The following is a 7902-nucleotide window of genomic DNA, read 5'->3' as shown; positions in this document are numbered from 1 at the left end:
ACGCTGGCAACCTTGGCTTTGATACCATTGTTAGAAAACTCTCTTAAACGTAGATCAGGGGTAAGCTTCTTACTTAGATGGGGAAACTGTTATGTACCTTGCTCTAGGTCATCATACGGTCCATGGCGCCGTAGCGCCTTGGACGGTGAGGTCATGGCAGCTCGGCGCGGTGGAGCGCCACCGTAGTGGGGGCGAGGTCCAGTGGTGATGTAGAGGCGACGGTGAGGTTGGTGGGGCTTCCCGTCACTGGCAGCACTCACTTCAGATTGGATTAGGTTTTCTGTTGGTGGGTCACGGCGGCTCCGGTCAACCTCGTAGTCCGAGCCCTGATCTCTTCCTCTCCTTTTATAGTGCTGTACGACAGGAGCCCACCAACCATATTAGGGTTGGGCGCCCCCGATCAGGACGCAGATCCAAGGGTCCAATAGGCCGTTGGGTCTATTGGTGGAGATCAACTATGGCCACCAAGTTTGGGATGCAGCGGGACCATGATGCCAGTGGCTCGTGGGGCGTCTGTGGCCTGCCGGAGTACGTGGGTGCCTGCTGCGAGGCCAGCCTGCACCGCCTCGATACCACATCGACCTATACTACCAGCACCGTGCCGATACCACCGTGCCCATCGAGGACACGGTACACCAGCCTTCTTGCACATTCCAGCTAGTAGCTTGCATCGTCTCATGCATGTTGTTGCCTGAATGCATATGCATGTTTGATTGTTGGTGCAGATTGGTGAGCTGAAGCAGCTGGTGGAGGCGGCGAAGCTCAGGTACATCGGGCTGCCAGAGGCGAGCCCCGACACGATACGGCGTGCGCACGCCGTGCACCCAATCTCCGTGGTGCAGATGGAATGGTCTCTCTGGTCTCGTGAAATCGAGCCTGAGATAGTGCCACTATGCAGGTGATCCAGTTCATCACAAACACTGTTTTCTTTCGACACCTCATTAATTAACTCTATCAATTAATCATGCAATGAGATTTGTACGTTCTACTGTGTGTGGGCTCCGTCCAGAGAACTGGGCATCAGAATTGTTTCCTACAGCCCCATTGGCCGTGGGTTTTCGGCGGAAGAGGTGCCACACAACAAGTGCCTGCTGTGTCTAGGCGTGAAAACGGTACGGATATTCTCCGACCGTATTTGAGATCGAATCCGTTTAGAGGGGTTTAGAACCGTCTTTATCCGAGTACGGATATTCAACATCCGATATGATACCGTATCCATATCCGTATTCGAATACTCAAATCGCATATTTATGTTGTCGATATTCAATCGTATACTATCCGACATGGTTGACACTATCCGTATTCAAATTCGAATCCGAACAAAAATATAAAAATAAATATAATATCAGTGATATTCGTCCGTATCCGTCTGTATTTGATCCGTTTTCATCCCTAGCTGTGTCTAATCTGGTATGGAATGGATCGATAACGTTGTTTTTATCTTATTTGAAACAAGTTTCTTCTTTTTCTTTGCCTCAGTATTTTTTTATTAGTCTGCTTATTACTTATTAGGCTCTTCAGCTTTGGCTTTCGCAGCTTGGTATCCAAGGTTTGCAGCAGAAAATTTGGAGAAGAACAAGAATATATATATATATATATATATATATATATATATATATATATATATATATATCTCGCGATGGAAAACCTTGCCAACAAGCACCAGTGCAGCTGTGCTCAGCTGGCTTTAGCTTGGGTTCTGCATCAAGGGGACGATGTGGTTCCTATACCAGGTCACCTTTGAAAACCCCATCCCAAAATTGTTGATATAGCATTCAGTGTTTAATTAACCCAAAGTTACCATTTATCAATAATTCATCAAATTCTCATCTTGATACATACATTGCACGGATCAACAGATGACCTTATTAGGAACACTTCTCTGTTAATAATGCATTTCAGAGAGGATTGAAATGTGTAGATTTCATTGGTCAAAGACATTTCTCTTATAATGGTCTAATTTGCTTTGGCAGAGGAACAACAATGTCAAAAAACATAACCAGGTAATATAACCACATGACAATTATTTGGCTTGCATATATTATGCTTTGCTGACCTAGAAATTCATGTGGTTGTTTCAAACTTGATTTTTTTTTTGTTACGCCAGGTTTTTCTATTCACTTTGATATATATTCATCGATGTCTAGCTGATACGTGTCATCATTATGTGTAGACAAGCTCATTTCTTAATTATATGCCCGATCGTAGAGAAAGGATTCTACAAAATTAAGCAGGGACAACGAAGATAAAAAATCTGGATGCGAACATTGACTTATTGAAGGTGAGGTTCACAGATAAGGACCAGAAAGAAATTGCCAGCCACGTGAAGAAGATATCGCTGGTGAAAGGGCACACACTTGCTTTGCACATACTGCATGGAAGCATGCTGATACACCGAGGAAATAGAGGTCTCCTGACAGTGCTAGAATATTTATCAGGTGTTCCCATGCTCATACAAATACAAGCACAAAAGTGCATCTAAAATATGGATGGAGAGAAACTCTTGTGTGTTTGAGGGAGCACCACCAGACATTCAAGAGCTTTTACAAAGCGTGGGGGGTGAATGTAGTCTGTGATGCATGGCGGGAGCTTGTTTAATCACCAGTCTAGTTGGGTGGTTGTGTTTTCCTTTTTTAGTCATTGGCATAGTCTGCCTTATGTGTTTGTTGGGAACCTCAAGTTTGGGTTCTTTCTAAACTCAGACTAATTGGAACTTTTTCTATCTTAATGAAATGATACGTAGTTCTTCTGTGTAGTTCAAGAAAAAATGTTTTGTTGTCCCAAATATGATATCATCAACATATATTTCACACACAAATAGATCTTTGCCAATTTTCTTGGTGAGTAGAGTGGTGTCAAGTCAAGCTCGGGAATCTACTTCAAACCATAGGAATTTTCTGATAACTTGTACGCATGGTTATGATTCTTTGAATCTTCAAAAGCGCGGAGTTTCTCAATATATACTTGCTCATTGATCTTGTTATTTAGAGAAGCATTTTTGACATCTGAAAGCATCTAGCCCCCTAGTTGAGTTTCGGTGATTAATGACAATACAAGATTACTATTACTAACGTGTGTTTTGCAGAGGCAATTAAGTTAGGTCATGGTATTGGAGATCAATTGGGCAATCAAGGTGGTCATGCCCCTACGATGGAAATTGTTTCGGTTTCAAAGGATGGACGACAAGGTTAAGGATGACTAGTTCTAAATGTCGATTGGAGTTGGAGAGACACATAGAGTAGTTTAGGACTTTGTTTTTCCTTTGGCCGTACTATTAAGGGGGGTATGGACGGGTAGCTTGACCTAGATGAGTCTGGTGAGTTAGGTGTGGTGCACACTTGTTAAAACTAGCACTAGGTAGCTCCTACATATGCCTAAGATTCAATAGAGCAAACTTCATTCACATATGATCGAGAGTTGGAAGTGAATGGAGTGTCAAATGCTAACCGGACGCCGGCTCCGGTGCGACCGGACGCTGGCCGCAGGGTCCGGTCAGTTCATTTGACCAAGGAGATTGTGTTTGGCGCGACCGGACGCTGGAGTGGTCAAGTGACCGGACACTGAGGTCCAACGTCCGGTCGACTCTAGTAAGGTTCTAGAAGAGAATATCTGCGACCGGACGCGTCCGATCAGTACTGACCAGACCCTGGGGGTTCAGCGTCCGGTCGAGTACAGTAAGGTTCCAGTGAGGGTTTAATGCGACCGGACGCGTCCGGTCAGTGGTGATCGGACCCTGCCAGCGTCCGATCAACGCTTAAACACTGGTGTGCAGGTTGAATTGACCAGAGCGTCCGGTCACCCCGCAGAGGCACATAACGGTTCGTTTTTCAGGCTGCCTTATAAATAGAAGCTCCACTCGTGTGTGGAGTTACTTTTGCTCATTCCAACAGCTGAAAAACACGTTTGTGAGTGCCAAGAAGAGCAAGGTCCTAGTGAGGTGATTGAGATTTGAGAATCCAAGAGAGTAGCCTCATTAGTGAATCAAGAGTAGCAAAGTGTGCATCCACCGTTCTCATTAGGCTTCGCGTGGTCAAGTGAGAGTTCATGCTTATTACTCTTGGTGATCGCCATCACCTAGATGGCTTGGTGGTGATTGGGAGCTTGGTGATCACCCGGCGAAGCTTGTGGGTGACCCAACTCAAGTTGTGAGCAGTTGTGGGTGATTCACCGCGATGGAGTGTCGAAGAATCAACCCGTAGAGAGCACTTGATCCTTGCGCGGATCAAGGGGGAGCTATACCCTTGCTCGGGTACTCCAACGAGGACTAGTGGGGAGTGGCGACTCTCCGATACCTCGGCAAAACATCGCCGCGTTCCTCTCTCTCCATTTACTTTGAACAATTACTTTGAGCAATTCAATACTTGTTTTTACATTCATAGAATTGCCATGCTAGAGTAAGTTTGGAACATAGGTTGCAAGTCCTTTGTGCGTTAGATTGATAGAAACACTTTTCTAGGCACAAGGGGTTAATTGGGCTAACCGTAGGATTTAATTATTGCAAGAAAATTTAGAATTAGCCCAATTCACCCCCCCTCTTGGGCATCTTGATCCTTTCAATTGGTATCGGAGCCTCGTGCTCACGTTTTTAAGCTTAATCGCTTTGAGCAAGATGTCTCACGGGGATGGACCTCCTCCTATCTTTGAGGGAGATGACTTTCCATATTGGAAAATCCGCATGGAGGCGTACTTAGATGCTCTAGACATTGGTATACTTAGAGCCGCCTCACAAGGCTTCCCAAAACCTCGGGATGCTACTAACTTACAAGGCGATGAGGTTAATTATGAAAAGTGGAATGCAAAGGCTCGAAACACCATCTTTAGAGGCCTTTGCAAAGATGTGTTCAACCGCGTAAGGAACCACAAAGACGCCCATGCACTATGGTCGGACGTTTGTGCACTCCATGAGGGAACCAAGAGTGAGCGTGAGGAACGCTGTCATCTTGTAATTAAAAAGCTAAATTCTTTTGAAATGCTTTCCAAAGAATGTGCAAATGAGATGTATTCACGTTTAAATGTTCTTGTAGAGGAAGTCAATGGGCTTAGACTTACTCAAATGTCACCATCCGATGTTATGAGAAAGATCTTGAGTGTCCTCCCCATTGACAAATATGGGCATATTGTGACCGTGCTACATCAAGGTGATCTTTCCGCCGCTACACCGACACAAATATTGGGAAAGATCAATGCTCATGAGATGTACATGCACATCACGCCACAAGATGGCTCATCCTCTACCAAGAAGAAAGAGAAGGACTTAGCATTCAAAGCTAGCCAAGATAAGGGCAAAGCAAGACTTGAGTATGAGAGCTCAAGTGATGAAGAAGATGAAGATGAAAATCTTGCTCTCATGGTGAAGAAAGCCGCCAAGATGCTAAAGAAGCTAAATAAGAGCGGCATCAAGTTTGACGGCAACAAGAAGAAGTTCTTCACAAGCTTAAGAAGAAAGCCAATCTCCAAAATGGATTGCTTTAGTTGTGGTGAACTTGGTCATCTAGCACACCAATACACCAAGCCCAAGAAAGACATGTTCATGGGCAAGAAAGATGACTCAAGCAATGAAGAAGAAGATGAAAAGAAGAAGAACAAGCCATACAAGAAGAGAGATGGCAAGAAGAGAGACTTCCACAAGAAGAAGAGTAGAAAGGCCTACATTGTCGGTGATTGGCTCACGGACATTGATTCATCTAGTGGATCATCCGATGATGATAGTGACAATGAGAAGGTGGCCTCCATTGCTATTGACCTTTCATCTTCACTGCCACCATCGCCATCATCCTCTACACACCTATGCCTTATGGCCAAGGGTGAACGCAAGGTAACTAATAATGATGATAGTAGTGATGATGAGCAAGCTAGTGATGATGATAGCGATAGCGATGATGATGATTCACCTTCATATGACGATCTTGTCAAAATACTAAGAAAATACACTAAGATCATTAGAAAGAGTAGAGCTAAAAATGAAAAGCTTGATGCTAAAAATGATTCACTCTTAGCTAAATGCGATACATTGGAAAAAGCTAATGTTGAGCTTAAAGAAACAAATGATGCTATATCATCCAAACTCAAGGAGCTCAAATCTTCTAAGAAAGAGCTTAAAGATAAACATGATAAACTTGAGTGGGTGCACAATGAGCTCATCACTAGCCACAACAAGCTAAAAGATGAATACAGTACTCTTAAGATCAATCATGATACTCTTGTTATTGCTCAAGAATTTTTACCAAATGAGCCACATGATGCTGCTAACCATGTTGTTAAGATTGATATAGCTACATCATGTGATGACTTAATTGATGAGAGCATTGAGCAAGGATCTAGTGGCAAAGGCAAGCAAGTGGTTGAGTGCAATGACTATGATGAGTGTGTCAAGCTCAAGAGTGATAATGAGAAGCTCAAGAAAGATCTTGAAGAGATCAAAAGCCACAACGTCATTGTGCTAGAAACTCTTGATCATCATGAAGAGTTGATCCTTGAGAATGAGAAGCTCAAAGAAGAAAACAAGAAGCTCAAGGAAGAGAAGAAAGATGATGCTCTAAAGGAAGAAAATAAGAAGCTCAAGTTGGAGAAAGAGCATCTCAAGATTGGGTTGAGCAAGTTTGCTAGAGGCAAGCACCTCCAAAGTGAGCTACTCATGAACACCGTCATGAAGATGGATAGAAGTGGCATTGGATATGTGGCAAGTGTAGAGAAGAAGAAGGCTCAAGTTCAACAACAACAATCAAAGCCAAAGCCAAAGCTAAAGAGATATTTTGAGTGTGGACAAGAAGGCCACTTTGCTCATGAGTGCCAAACTCCACCTCCACAACCCTTGCCCAAGCATGCTAGACCCTTTGCCTTCAATGCTCACTACATGCTTGGAAAGGATTCTAGTGAAAAGATGAAAGTCATGTTCTTAGGACCCCCTAACAAGAATAGACCTAAGAAGATTTGGGTGGCTAAGTCACTTGTTGAGAAGGTGAAGGGCCCTCAACAAGTTTGGGTTCCTAAGGCTTGAATCTCTTGTGTGTAGGTGAACTACAAGACCAGTGGAAGTCATTGGGTTATTGATAGTGGTTGCACTCAACATATGACCGGTGATCCTCGTATGTTCACCTCACTAGATGAAGAGGTAGATGGACAAGAGAAAATAACATTTGGAGATAACTCAAAGGGCAAGGTTAAAGGATTGGGCAAAGTGGCAATATCAAATGATCATTCCATCTCAAATGTGCTTTATGTTGCTTCATTGAGTTTCAACTTGCTATCCGTTGGACAATTGTGTGATCTTGGCTTCCAATGCTTGTTCACCGAGAAGGAGGTTATTGTATCCAAGGTAGATGATAATCAAGTTATATTCAATGGATTTAGATACAACAACTTATATCTAGTGGACTTCACCTCCGAAGATGCAAATTTGAAAACTTGCCTATTCACCAAAACAACACTTGGGTGGCTATGGCATAGAAGACTTGCTCATGTTGGGATGAGCTCACTCAAGAAGCTTATGAAGAATGACTTGGTGAGAGAGTTGAAGGATGTGAAGTTTGAAAAGGACAAGCTTTGTAGTGCATGTCAAGCCGGCAAGCAAGTTGCAAATACTCATCCAACCAAAGCTTTCATGTCAACCACAAGAGTGCTAGAACTCCTTCACATGGATTTATTTGGACCAATAACTTACAAGAGTTTAGGAGGAAATCTTTATTGTCTTGTGATTGTTGATGACTATTCAAGGTATACATGGGTATTCTTCCTTCATGACAAATCCAAAGTTGCATCTTGCTTCAAGAAGTTTGCCAAGAGAGCTCAAAATGAATTTGAAGTGAAGCTCAAGAAGATAAGAAGTGACAATGGAAAAGAATTTGACAACACAAACATTGAAGCTTATTATGATGAAGTTGGGATCAAGCATGAAGTCTCCGC

At 43.3% G+C, this 7902-nt stretch overlaps 1 pseudogene; it reads left to right on the top strand.

Annotated features, from left to right (window-relative positions):
* The first annotated feature begins 457 nt into the window (after nt 1-457).
* LOC136460438 (probable aldo-keto reductase 1) lies at nt 458-2482 on the top strand (annotated as a pseudogene).
* Nucleotides 2483-7902: the final 5420 nt, after the last annotated feature.

Source organism: Miscanthus floridulus, chromosome 1 (genome assembly GCF_019320115.1).
Source record: "Miscanthus floridulus cultivar M001 chromosome 1, ASM1932011v1, whole genome shotgun sequence".
Taxonomy (NCBI): Eukaryota; Viridiplantae; Streptophyta; class Magnoliopsida; order Poales; family Poaceae; genus Miscanthus; species Miscanthus floridulus.
This window is presented reverse-complemented; position numbering and strand designations above follow the sequence as displayed.